This window comes from Thermobia domestica, chromosome 4, assembly GCF_964235325.1.
Source record: "Thermobia domestica chromosome 4, izTheDome1.hap1.1, whole genome shotgun sequence".
NCBI classification, from domain to species: domain Eukaryota; kingdom Metazoa; phylum Arthropoda; class Insecta; order Zygentoma; family Lepismatidae; genus Thermobia; species Thermobia domestica.
The window spans coordinates 317,108,730-317,123,404 of record NC_137457.1 but is presented as its reverse complement, the minus strand read 5'-3'; the positions used below and the strand labels follow the sequence as shown (position 1 = coordinate 317,123,404).

The 14,675-nt window shown below is 36.6% G+C and overlaps 2 protein-coding genes across 5 annotated transcripts in view; both read right to left on the bottom strand.

Annotated features, from left to right (window-relative positions):
* LOC145684348 (phospholipid scramblase 1-like) overlaps nucleotides 1–13,958 on the bottom strand; it is a 109,049-nt gene extending 95,091 nt beyond the window's left edge. For 3 of the 4 annotated variants that reach the window (XM_081756562.1, XM_081756564.1, XM_081756565.1), the window contains exons 1-2: nucleotides 13,835–13,958; nucleotides 484–608 (exon numbers count right to left, since the gene is read on the bottom strand). The gene's annotated coding sequence lies outside the window, so the exon portion shown is untranslated. The remainder of the gene's footprint in view (nucleotides 1–483; nucleotides 609–13,834) is intronic. The other variant, XM_081756563.1, reaches the window with a different exon arrangement.
* Nucleotides 1–14,675, bottom strand: part of LOC145684347 (phospholipid scramblase 2-like) — a 360,612-nt gene that overhangs the window by 241,764 nt on the left and 104,173 nt on the right. The window lies entirely within an intron of this gene.

Genomic DNA, 14,675 nt, shown 5'->3' with positions numbered 1-14,675 from the left:
AGAATATATAGAATACTTGGAGTGTGTCTGTTTTAAGAGACGCTTTTTTGTATTTCGAATACTCACCTTTATATTCTTAATAATTTCTGAATTCTAATAACTTTTTAAGGCAGAAAGGTTTGAGGTTAGCCAATATAGTAATCATTTGCTACATCTGTTATGCAAGGACACATATATATAAACCTTGTCTCTTATAACGCTAGAAATTACAGCTTATTTTACATGGATAATAGTAAAGTACTCTACATTATGTATAATGATTATAAATATGGCCGTTGTGATTGGTGTTTAAAAGTACTAACATATTTATGTTCACTAATAAAGTTGATCGCAATTACTTTGAACGTCGACGGATGTTCTTTATATTGCATCTGAATCGTTATTATCATATGAAAATAGTTAAACCAATCGTTATTATCATATGAAAATAGTTAAACCAATTCACTGGCAAACTGTTAAAGCAGAATATTGTTAACAAAATACCTGTAAAATTTTAAAATTCAGTTATACAGTGGAGATAGGCATTTTCAGTCAACCTCAGCCTCAGCCTCAAATGAATATTTCTCCCTCGTTCTTATCCTAATTCAACTCACTTGCTTTCTCTCAACCTGAAACAATATTCAAGTCATATTTTGAGAATATTATTTTAATTGAACACAATGGTTTTGTAATGTCCTAGTTGTGTTAAGGTTTCCCAAATACGGTACCTGGTGTTGCTTCAACTCTATTGGATGCTGAAGTAAATTTTAAAATACTAGTGGATTAAATGAACTACTTCAGATGGTTTTTATGGCTTGAAATAGACCGAGAAAAGCACATTGGGAAAAGATGGCGTCACTTCTTCAAAAAATTCATATTTACTAAATTAACTTATCTCTGTGAAAGATTACAAAAAATTTAATGGATTGTTTGCTATATACTACAAATGATTAATAAATATCTTAGCTAATATCTTAAAGTAAAAGTTAATACAACTTATCGAAATCAACATATCTGTTGAAGGCAAAATGCGTACTGTAAAAATCACACTACAGCTGAATTTATCTGATACATAGGAATATGAGCCTATAATTTTGATAACTCGTTGATCTAAGAAGTTGAAATGTTTCTTTGACCGCTGATGAATAATGGCTTCTTTCATATGCATATTCTTTTCACACTACTCAACACTTTGTTTCATAAACCGTTGTATTGGGCCTGTGGGTTAACCTCAAAACCGAACTTTTGCTGTTGAAATACTTCGTTGAAAGTGTTTGTCATGGTGGGAAAATTAGTCTATGTAAAAATTGACTTGTATTCCCAACATCATTTTTTTTCTGTGAACCTCAAATCAATACTTCTTGTCTAAAGTCCCTCTTATGCAATTATGCCCTCACCCTCAAAAATATCCATATTCTTACCCTCAATCTCCTCTCTTATAATCGGTATATCACATTAACCCTGATTAAATTCTCAAATGATATGAGGCGCATGCAGAAAGTAACTTTCTCAAGCGTCCCATAGCAAGGAAACGGTATTTTGCACGAAGCGACTGCATGCACGTAGAGAGTAAGGTGCTAGCATGGCGTATGCGCCAGCGGAACTTCCCTAGTGCTCTCAGTAGCGTTTCGACAGTGGTTGAAAATGGGTATTCCTTTTCTAGCTCCAATCTCATGTGAAGTGCGAGCAGTGAAAAAGTTTTTGAATGCACAGGACATAGCGCTGATAGAAAAACCCATCGTCAGCTGTGCCAGGTCTATAGACCTAACGTCATGACCAAGGAGACCGTGCGTTGCTGGTGTAGACACTTTGCAGCAGGACGCCCAAATGTGCGTGATAAGGAGCGCAGTGGGAGGCGAACCGCCATCACTGAAGACCTTGTGGACCTTGTGCGGGAACGCATCATGTATAATCGTCGCTTTATAATTAAAGAACTCAGGGATAAGTTTTCACAATTTCCCGCTTCTTATTGCACACCATTGTTGAGGAGCGCCCATTGTTCAAGACGTTGCGTGCCAGGTGGGCTGTAATGAGTTGTTTAGGAAAAAAGTAAGAGAACAAAATTGTACAGATATCAGGGACATAGTTCGTTTGTCTTTGAAACCAGTTATAGTTCTGTTATTTGTTGCAAATTTTGAGAAAACTTATATTAAAAGAATTAATTACAAAGTTTGCTTTCTCACATTTACCATATTAAAAGTACTGAATGATACAGTAATATCTATTGCTATTTTGGAATCATCTATTCATATGTTAATACAGACAGAAAATTTAATGTGGAGCTGGATATTTCATTCCTTCTCGGGCAATGATGCTGCGGTACTAGCATGTCAATATTAAACGCACGTTACATAAGTTTCAGCTTCACAACTCTACACTTCTTTCTTAATGGTAAAATAGAGAAATCTTTGATATTAGTGAATGTGAGCTCTCACAGCATCAATTGACGTTAGCATTCCTCGTTTCATCATGGAAGATGGACGTGTCACTATGTAGGAGATCTTTCATACACTGAGGTTAACATGGGAACAGTGGAACGAGTAATTACAAACGAACTGGTCATAAGGAAAGTTTGTTCTCGCTGGGTTCCACGAATGCTTAATAAGGATCAAAAAGAAGCAAGAATTCGATCAAGTGTTTAAAAATTGCCATATTTAACAAAAAAGAGACAGACACAATTTCTTGGAAAATGTTGTTTTAATGCATGAATCACAAGTTCAGAATTTTGGTCAAAATTGACTGAAAAACGACCGCAAATGGAAAATGAAAATTTGAACCTCCACCTGGACAATGCACAACCACACTATATAAATGCTGTGACCTCTGTCTTGGCTGACCATGGTATTGAAATTCTGCTAGTTCCACCCTATTCACCAGAGTTATAGGGGAGCCATCAGGAGATGGTCCCTGAAGTTTCTTACCACGTACGGAGGGAAAATGCAGCCCCTACTTTGACGCTAGTGATACCAGCCATAGCCACCCTATTTTACACCATTAAGAAAACTGGTGTAAAATAGGGTGGCTATGGCTATTCCATAGATGCACAGAAAAAGCCTCTATACGTGAGTAGTACCAGAGCCGCTGCGAGCTGTCGAATCCTTGTCTTGTTTGCTCCTCTATAGCTCCGAGTGACTTTTGGCTACTTTCAAACCTCAAGGATTCTCTTCGAGGACGCCATTTTGCCAATAGACCATTCCGAGGAGGTACTACACTCGTTTTCGAAATACACTCCCAAAGATGACTATACCACATGCTACTCAAAGTGGCCGGAGCCATGGCAACTATGTACCAATAAAGAGTGAGAGTTTGTTAGAAAATTTGAAAATCTCGCTCTTCTCAATTGAGATGACAAAAGAACAATTTCAAAAACTTTTTCGAGTTTATTCTTTTTCTATTATTGGTTTCAATGCTTTCGTTTCCGATTCAGGATTCAGACAGTGCCAACTTGTTCTTCAACAATAGGCTTCGAATCGACTTCTTGACTCGTAATTTCCACGCAAAAGCAACGATGGGTGAAACCACGCAACAATGTGTACCAGTTGGTCACTACAACCAAAATTAGGTTAGCTTAGACCAATACAATAGATTTGATTAGTAGAGTCTACGTTAGGTTGCTAGAGGTTTGTTAGATTATGTTAGTAGACCATGGTATGGTAGGTTAGGTTAGGTTTGTTAGGTAGTAGGGTAGGTTAGATTAGTGCTTATATTTTGGATTTACAAGTATCTTAATAAAAGGCTTCGCAGTGTTACAAGGTTCTATAGCACTTACAATAATATCACACTAGTAAGCTACACTTGTAAACATAAAATACATCATTCGCAAATGATACCACGTACTTTCGTTCCTCCATCTAGAACGACGGCAGAGCCGCTCGAATGTCCAAGAACATTCAGATCATACTCGGATCACTGTCGCTTTGTGCGGCTCGATTTAGTATTCGGACCGTAAGCGGATACAGTGCAATGACAAATTTCCGAACAGGGAGCTGCAATGTGACACTGCATCGCAATCTAGTTTACCGAATTGTTTCTAAAACTTCGGCTGGCTATGTTCACTTTGCGTTTGTCAATTATTTTTTTTTATATGTCTTCAATCATATTATAAACCATTCACGGCATTAAAGTTTGTGTGTCTCTTGCATAGTGTGTACCTGCACATTTTAAGGAATAAATTTTGACTCGGAGATTGGAGAATTACTGTAATTGATTATGAATGGTAGTTTACAGACGATTAAGATTTGTCGAAAATTTACACACTTATTTGTGAAATCGGTTTAAGATAGTAGGTTTTTTGAATCAATTGAATGTTACATGTGTGTGTATATATACGTATGTTTAGTTTCGTAGATATATTTCTCAGAGAGAAAGAGCATTGGCGGCATTAGCTGCGATACTGGTTTCGCACCCCTTCCCCCGCAAAAACTGAACAAAAGGCCATGTGTTACTCGAACTTCATTTACAATTTATATATGAACTAGCAGCGTTCACCCCGCTTCGCTGCGGTCACCCTGGAACGCAATAAACTTTGTTACTTAGATAATTTTTACTTTTTCGCTTTCAAGTGATATGATAAAAACCATAGAAGATTGGAGTAAATGTTAACATTATATCGCCTGTCATTTATGTTAACCCGCCGAGTGACACGGTCATGTGGGTTGCATATAAATACGGTTAGATTTAGCTATGATGAGCTAACAAAGGATTTGTACGTTATGGACACTTGAATGGTCAATTATCTCAAGACACTGGTAATTAAAAATTAAAGTGATATGATAAAAACCATCTAGGGTCCAAATCCTAATAACCCCCCAAAAATAAAAGAAATTGGTTCAGCCGTATTAGCGTGATGAGGTAACAAAGGATTTGTGCGTTCTCTTTTATATATATAGATACTAATGTATCATTTTACAATGTTAACAGTATTACCACTATGATTACAGCTACTATGAATAATAATAATAATAATAATAATAATAATAATAATAATAATAATAATAATAATAATAATAATAATAATAATAATAATAATAATAATACAACCACGGCTAGCCGAACTAAAGTAAGGGGCTTATTTCGTACATTTTTTGTTTGTTAAGTCATGGACGTCTATCACAGGGGATGTTTTTTATTTATCTGAAATGTTTTGAAGATCAAATAGCTTGAAAACACTCTTTGTAGGCTAAACTTAAGTTCTTTATTAAAGTTAAGGAGCTCTAGTCGTTAGAGCATTGGATTTATATCCACGTGATGACGGGTTCAATCCTCCGCACAAAATTTTTGGCCTCTGCTCAGTGTCGTGAGGAAAACTGAGGAGTGTACGCCTGTTGAGGGAGGGTGACGCAATGGGCTGACCACCTGTTCGTCACTCAGGTGGTCGTAGGTCCACCAGTCGTTCATATATATGGCGTTGAGGCCAGCTCCGGACTTAAGGTCTGTTACGCCAGTGGTTTCAGTTTTTAGTTTTTGTAAGTTAAATGAACATTTTTAGGACTACAGTACATCTATATTTGTAGTTAGTAGTGTAAAAGTTTCTGTTTATAGCATATGGATTAAGCACAGCCGAGTGCGTCCCCGTCCTCTAGATTATTCCAGTGCTGTACAGTACATGTTTTTTTTTTTGGATTTTCGATTTCGGATAATTCGGGTTTCGGTTATCCGGGATTATACTGTAGCTATATTCCACACAGAAGAAAATTAACGTAGAATATTTTTGTGTACTCGCGTAAAATACAGAAATCTCATTGCCTAGAATAAAACGGAAGGGAAAGTCTTCTTGTATCGTCACACCGGAACACGCAACATACACACACACATAATAAAACTCAGGAGAGGTATTGTAAGCTTCACTTTCGCTATATTTCACTTGGAATGAAATGGAACACAAAATGTTTAAGAACTGTTTACACAACCTTCGGTTCTTCAAGAGGAAAAATTTGTCTATAATTTTATAGTTTTTCTTTCTTTCTTTCTTTTTTTTTTTTTTTTTCGTGTCCAATGCTCAAAATGGCAAGCGCCCGCAATCTACCTTCTGTCATGGTGCTTAGTAAATAGTTCTTATAATTTTTAATTTTGAAAAACTTCTCTCTACTACAGCAGTTGTGACAGGAAGTGTGAAGTGCAGCTGTAAGGCAGTAATCAAGTCCGGCAACCTAGTCAGTAAGCAACTGTTTTCTTCAATTAACAAGTTGCAATGTTTCGATTTGTTTTCCTGGTAGATATTTCCGGTAAACACGATAATTTATTGTAATTCACGGTAATTGTAGTCAAAGATACACGATAACGAAAATATGTCATAATATGTAGACTGACATAATAATATATGTGTTACACTGAAAAAAAAAATCTTTGGAAGATTGCAAAGAGCAACCTGACATTCATGTTCACAGTCATACCTCATTGTTTAATTTTAGTGATCACTTCAGTATTTAATTCAGTGAAACTGTTAGAAATAGTTATAGGCTATGTAGAAACGCTTTCAAAATGCATTAAAATTACAAATGACATGTAAAAGGTGCCTTGCTGAGCGTACTTTGTAGAGGCCCCCGCACCACGGGGTCTGCAAGGCCCTTATCGCCGCCACTGATTGGCGGATAGCCGTTGACTCAAAATGCAGGATTGCTGGCGGTATAAATGTAATTTTGTTCGAGAGCCCCCAGCAACAATCGATACCGGTCCGCCATTTCGTCGTTTAAGGCCCGCCAGTTATCCAACGCCAACTTGCTAATTGTTTACAGCTTTGTACACTATGCAAAAATACTCTGCCAGTGGGAAATACTGTCTAATAAAATCTATTTTCATATGCTGTCTTTTACTTTAACCGCAGTATAGCACTTATTATGTGCTCAGCCTAGTTACTCTACACTTGGGAACATAAAATACAGTTGTATTACGACATGCAGAAGTTCTCTCACGCTAGAAATTAGTACGTAATACCGTTTTGTTCCATGTGCACTCTGTTATTGTAAGCAATTTTTTCGCAACGCCCATATTCTTAATATGTACCCTTCGTTGATTGTTTTACAATAGTAATACCATAATAACTTTGAACGAATAAATTTGTTTCTCATTATTACACGCCAATACGCCATTTTAGAGTTTCCTTCAGGAGGAGAGAAGTACAGGTCTCTACTCATCAGTGGCGAATCTAGTCCGGACAGGGGTCCTAGGCGCCCCGTTTTTTAAGTGACAAAATAATTAAAGGTAGCCTATTATGTATATGTTTTTGAAAGTTAATAGGGATTGAGTATAGCCCGCTCCCCTAATGATTTTTAACAAATCATAGTTATTCTAACGGTTCATATTAGTTCATAATGAATCGGAATCACATGTTATCGAGACTTAAGATGTAAATATTGTGGTAAGGAGGCTTTAGTATAAGTAGTAGTAGCGGTAGTAGTAGTAGTAGCAGTAGTAGTAGAAGTAGTAGTGGTGGTAGTTAGTGACAATACTAGTAGTACTAGTAGTAGGAACGGGTTAGAAGCCCCGCAGGAGTTGGTTGGGTTCTGTTCTCGATATAAGTAGTAGTAGTAGTCGGAGTAGTAGTAATAGTAGTAGTAGTAGTAGGAGAAGGGGAATAATTTAGTTTCCGGGGGTGAGGTATAATCAGCAACCAAACGTATGCAATCTATATATCAATCGATTCAGCTTGACAAAACAAATCGATCGATACCAAATTTAACTACTTCCGGTTAACTACTTCCCGTTTACTGAACCTAATTTAGTTTCCGAGGGTGGGGTATAATCAGCAACGAAACATATACAATCTATATATGAATCGATTCAGCTTGACGAAACAAATCGATCGATACCAAATTTAACTACTTCCGAATAACAACTTTCGGTTTACTGAGCCTAATTTAGTTTCCTGGGGTGGGGTATAATCAGCAACGAAACATATACAATCTATATATTAATCGATTCAGCATGACAAAACGAATCGATCGATACCAAATTTAACTACTTCCGGTTTACTGAACCTAATTTAGTTTCCGGGGGTGGGGTATAATCAGCAACGAAACATATACAATCCATATATATCAATCGATTCAGCTTGACGAAACAAATCGATCGATACCAAATTTAACTACTTCCGAATAACAACTTTCGGTTTACTGAGCCTAATTTAGTTTCCTGGGGTGGGGTATAATCAGCAACGAAACATATACAATCTATATATTAATCGATTCAGCATAACAAAACAAATCGATCGATACCAAATTTAACTACTTCCGGTTAACTACTTCCGGTTTACTGAGCCTAATTTAGTTTCCAGGGGTGGGGTATAATCAGCAACGAAACTTATACAATCTATATATTCATCGATTCAGCATGACAAAGCAAATCGATCGATACCAAATTTAACTACTTCCGGTTAACTACTTCCGGTTTACTGAGCCTAATTTAGTTTCCAGGGGTGGGGTATAATCAGCAACGAAACTTATACAATCTATATATTCATCGATTCAGCATGACAAAGCAAATCGATCGATACCAAATTTAACTACTTCCGGTTAACTACTTCCGGTTTACTGAGCCTAATTTAGTTTCCGGGGGTGGGCTATAATCAGCAACGAAACATATACAATCTATATATCAATCGATTCAGCTTGACAAAACAAATCGATCGATATCAAATTTAACTACTTCCGGTTAACTATTTCCGGTTTACTGATCCTAATTTAGTTTCCAGGGGTGGGGTATAATCAGCAACGAAATATGTGCAATCTATATATTAATCGATTCAGCATGACAAAACAAATCGATCGATACCACACATAACTACTTCCGGTTAACCACTTCAGGTTTACTGAGCCTAATTTAGTTTCCGGGGGTGGGGTATAATCAGCAACGAAACATATACACTCTATATATCAATCGATTCAGCTTGACGAAATAAATCGATCGATATCAAATTTAACTACTTCCGGTTAACTATTTCCGGTTTACTGAACCTAATTTAGTTTCCGGGGGTGGGGTATAATCAGCAACGAAACATGTGCAATCTATATATTAATCGATTCAGCATGACAAAACAAATCGATCGATACCACACATAACTACTTCCGGTTAACCACTTCAGGTTTACTGAGCCTAATTTAGTTTCCGGGGGTGGGGTATAATCAGCAACGAAACATATACAATCTATATATCAATCGATTCAGCTTGACGAAACAAATCTATCGATACCAAACTTAACAACTTCCGAATAACAACTTCCGGTTTACTGAGCCTAATATAGTTTCCTGGGCTGGGGTACAATCAGCAACGAAACATATACAATCTATATATTAATCGATTCAGCATTACAAAAAAAATCGATCGATACCAAATTTAACTACTTTCGGTTAACTTCTTCCGGTTTACTGAGCACAATTTAGTTTCCGGGGGTGGGCTATAATCAGCAACGAAACATATACAACCTATATATCAATCGATTCAACTTGACAAAACAAATCGATCGATATCAAATTTAACTATTACCAGTTAACTACTTCCGGTTTACTGAGCATAATTTAGTCTCCGGGGATGAAGTATAATCAGCAACGGAACATATGCAATCTATATATTAATCGATTCAGCATGACAAAACAAATCGATAGATACCAAATTTAACTACTTTCGGTTAACTACTTCCGGTTTACTGAGCACAATTTAGTATCCGGGGAAGGGGTATAATCAACAACGAAACATATACAATCTATATATCAATCGATTCAGCTTGACAAAACAAATAGATCGATATCAAATTTAACTACTTCCGGTTAACTACTTCCGGTTTACTGAGCATAATTTAGTTTCCGGGGGTGGGGTATAATCAGCAACGAAACATATACAATCTATATATCAATCGATTCAGCATGAGAAAACAAATCGATAGATACCAAATTTAACTACTGCCGGTTTACTGAGCCTAATTTAGTTTCCGGGGATGGGGTATAATCAGCAACGAAACATATACAATCTATATATCAGTGGATTCAGCTTGACAAAACAAATCGATCGATATCAAATTTAACTACTTCCGGTTAACTACTTCCGGTTTACTGAACCTAATTTAGTTTCCGGGGGTGGAGTATAATCAGCAACGAAACATGTGCAATCTATATATTAATCGATTCAGCATGACAAAACAAATCGATCGATACCACACATAACTACTTCCGGTTAACCACTTCAGGTTTACTGAGCCTAATTTACTTTCCGGGGGTGGGGTATAATCAGCAACGAAACATATACAATCTATACATCAATCGATTCAGGTTGACGAAAATAATCGATCGATATCAAACTTAACTACTTCCGGTTAACCACTTCCAGTTTACTGAGCCTAATTTAGTTTCCGGGGTTGGGGTATAATCAGCAACGAAACATATACAATCTATATATTAATCGATTCAGCATTACAAAGCAAATCGATAGATACCAAATTTAACTACTTCCGGTTAACTACTTCCAGTTTACTGAGCCTAATTTAGTTTCCGGGGGTGGGATATAATCAGCAACGAAACATATACAATTTATATATCAATCGATTCAGCATGACAAAACAAATCGATCGATGCCAAATTTAACTACTTCCGGTTTACTGAGCCTAATTTAGTTTCCGGGGGTGGGTTATAATCAGCAACGAAACATATGCAATCTATATATCAATCGATTCAGCTTGACAAAACAAATCGATCGATATCAAATTTAACTACTTCCGAATAACAACTTCCGGTTTACTGAGCCTAATTTAGTTTCCTGGGGTGGGGTATAATCAGCAACGAAACATATACAATCTATATATTAATCGATTCAGCATGACAAAACAAATCGATCGATACAGCTTGACCAAGCAAATCGATCGATGCAGATTTTAACTTCTTCCGGTTAGCTTTATTTCGGCCATTTCTTTTTGTGTTTTATCTCATTTATACTTTTTTCATAAATGCTTTTTAATAAATATAAGTTTCGTAAACTTAACTAAGAAAGGCATGTGCCTTCAAAGAAACAGATGTCTTGGGTACAACTGCTAAACAATAATATGAGCACGTTCTTGAGAACGTCAGCATTTAAGAATAATTTTACCTATTGTTTTTATTGATTTTTTTTTTAAATTGAAAGATCTGTCTGAATTGGCTCACCCAACTTTTATTTTTTCGAAATAACTAAGATTTTTTTGAAATAAATTTTTTCTTTATGAGAGGGATAAATTATCACAGTGCTAAACTTAGCCGGGTATATAAATGCTACATTTGTGGTACATAGTCGCAAATATCAATTAGGTGTAACAAGCACCTAAAACTTTAGCTAGCTGAAGTACATACTTTACACATGAATACCATATCTACCAATTGTCGCGTACCTAAAAAGTAGCTGAGACACTTAAATGGCATATGCCTAGCACATCTTGTGCTGTTATGGTAGATATTTGAAAGTATCCATTTTATTAAAAGAATTTTTTGAATTGTGACATTTCCATAGCCCGCCCCGGAAAGTATAATCAGCTCAGTAAACAGGAAGTGGTTAACCGGAAGTAGTTAAATTTGGTATCGATCGATTTGTTTTGTCAAGCTGAATCGATTGATATATAGATTGTATATGTTTAGTTGCTGACTATACCCCACTCCCGGAAACTAAATTATGCTCAGTAAACCGGAAGTGATTAACCGGAAGTTAAGTTTGGTATCGATCGATTTGTTTTGTCAAGCTGAATCGACTTATATGTAGATTGTAGGGCTATATGTTTCGTTGCTGATTATACCCCACCCCGGAAACTAGATTAGGCTCAACAAACCGGAAGCAGTTAAATTTGGTATCGATCGATTTGTTTTGTCAAGCTGAATCGATTGATATATAGATTGTATATGTTTTGTTGCTGATTAAACCCCACCCCCGAAAACTAAATTAGGCTCAGTAAACCGGAAGTGGTTAACCGGAAGTAGTTATGTGTGGTATCGATCGATTTGTTTTGTCATGCTGAATCGATTAATATATAGCTTGTATATGTTTCGTTGCTGATTATACCCCACCCCCGGAAACTAAATTAGGCTCAGTAAACCGGAAGTAGTTAACCGGAAGTAGTTAAATTTGGTATCGATCGATTTGTTTTGTCATGCTGAATTGATTAATATATATAGATTGTATATGAATCGTTGCTGATTATACCCCACCCCGGGAAAGTAAATTTGGCTCAGTAAACCGGAAGTGGTTAACCGGAAGTAGTTAAATTTGGTATCGATCGATTTGTTTTGTCATGCTGAATCGATTAATATATAGATTGTATATGTTTCGTTGCTGATTATACCCCACCCCGGAAACTAAATTAGGCTCAGTTAACCGGAAGCAGTTAAATTTGGTATCGATCGATTTGTTTGGTCAAGCTGAATCGATTGATATATAGATTGTATATGTTTTGTTGCTGATTATACCCCACCCCGAAAACTGAATTAGGCTCAGTAAACCGGAAGTAGTTAAATTTGGTATCAATCGATTTGTTTTGTCATGCTGAATCGATTAATATATAGATTGTATATGTTTCGTTGCTGATTATACCCCACCCCCGGCAACTAAATTATTCCCAGAAGAAGTAGTAGTAGTATAGTAGTAGTACTAGTAGTAGTAATAGCAGCAGTAGTAGTAGTAGTAGTAGTAGTAGTGACTGTTCCAGTTCCGATGACAAGAACTGGGGGAAGTGGGCTATACACAAGCCGTTAATAGTTAACTGATGACATACCTATTGTAGTCTGGGTTCTGGTTGCTTTCCCTCCCCGGGGTTTTACCTTTGAGATCCGCCTCTAATATTCATATAAGTTGCATGAAGTTCTTTAGTATTTTACCAAATGACGTCACTGTTACAGATATGTTCCTACAGATGTCGAATTAAACGTTTATGAATTATAACTTACTTGTGAATAAGATATTTCGATAAATTACACATCTATGAAACCGGTTCAACATAATATTAGGTCTATTTTTGAATCAATTGGATGTTATGTAAGAATAAATTCTAATTACGGGGGACCAGAATTACTTTACAAAAAAATAGCTGAGCGAGTGACAGCGGATATAGTATACATGAAGCTGCATCAGTTCCCGAAGGAGCAGGATGCTCATACTTTTAGGGACTATTCATTGAGGGCAAATCTTTAGTTTAGGCAAGGCAGTGACAGGAACTGATTGCATTAAGTACAAGGGCAATATTCTAGTAAATTAAAGAACCCTTATTACTGCCTTTTTAAGGTCGTACATAGTCTATGAATAATCCCTAGCAACAGAAAGGAACCAATGAGACCTGTGATTAATACTAACAGTGACGGGATATCACTGCCTTGCCCAAAGTAAAGAGTTACCTCATTGAGTATGTACGAACTTACAAAGGGGGTAACAAAGCGACTTTTATTTACTTATCGACTGATACGAAAATAAAAAAGAACGTACCTGTACTTTAAATCTGCATGTGTAGTGCCCTTGTACTTTATCTATGACTATGTGTGGGAGGGGGGGGGGTTAACGCATATCGCATGTCTTGTGCACGTGGATAGTTCTTACTATTGCACTATGTAGAAAATTTATGGTATTTCATGTAGAAGTGGTAATAGAACACAGAAGAAACGCAGATCAGGGGGCTCTCATGTATACTATTACCGTGACACCTACTGAACGGTGTTAGAAGCCCCGTAGGGCTCGTTGTTTTCTGCCTTTATTACAGTTTAGACAAAAGCAAAGTACTCGGGTGTGAAGCCATTAAACGAACTATGGGAGATTCTAAATGCCATCCGTATTTATCTTCATGGCTTGTATTGGCCACCCGCAATTAGAAAAAGACATTATATACTCTTAATTACGCTAACAATTGGGAAGTAATGCATACCATCACATATATTATCCATTAGATGTTATTTTCTTACCCTTAGTAAGTAAATAAAACAAATGTCAGATTGAGGAACAACTACTTCCAAAAAATAAAGTTTATTCCTTCTTAAATCACAGACATTAAAAATTTTCTTGTTTTCTTTTAGAATTTTGACTTATATGCTCCAGAATTTCTCCTCTGATCACTCCCATCTTTCGCTTTATACCACCTTATGCGGAGTCGTTTTGACATATGATTAGCATCATATTAAAGGCCTGACCACTGCAGGAAACATATGTTAGTTGAACTCCTTAGTATGGCACTAATCATGCGTCCGAACAACTCTGTATACGACCCATACTGTCTATAATCGACATTAAGATCAAGAAGTATGAATGTATTTATTATTATTTACATCAAACTACGGAACAGGTAAAGCAAGTTCTCATCACTTGAATTTGGAACAAGGTTTAGTTCTTCGAAATACAAGTCAAAATATAACCCTATTATATGTGTTTACTCACAGGGTATAGTCTGTCATATTTATATATTAATAATATAGTATTTAGTAGGGGCGTCTGGAGAAAATTTTCTAGAGGGGGGCTCATCTCCATGGTTGCTATATTAGTCTGGTATTTAATATACACGGTTTACTATATTACATATACATTTTCCTGAGCCAGACGGGTGGGCCCGGGCCCTGCCTTGCCCTCCGCTTCGAGTGCCCATGTACTATAATACTTATATTCAGGGCCAGCCATAGGCAATTTGCCGTCCCATGCAATGGCATTATTTGCCGCCCTTCTCTCCAGAAAGAACAAATGTTAAAAGCCACGATTTTAAGTGCCTGCTACCTCAT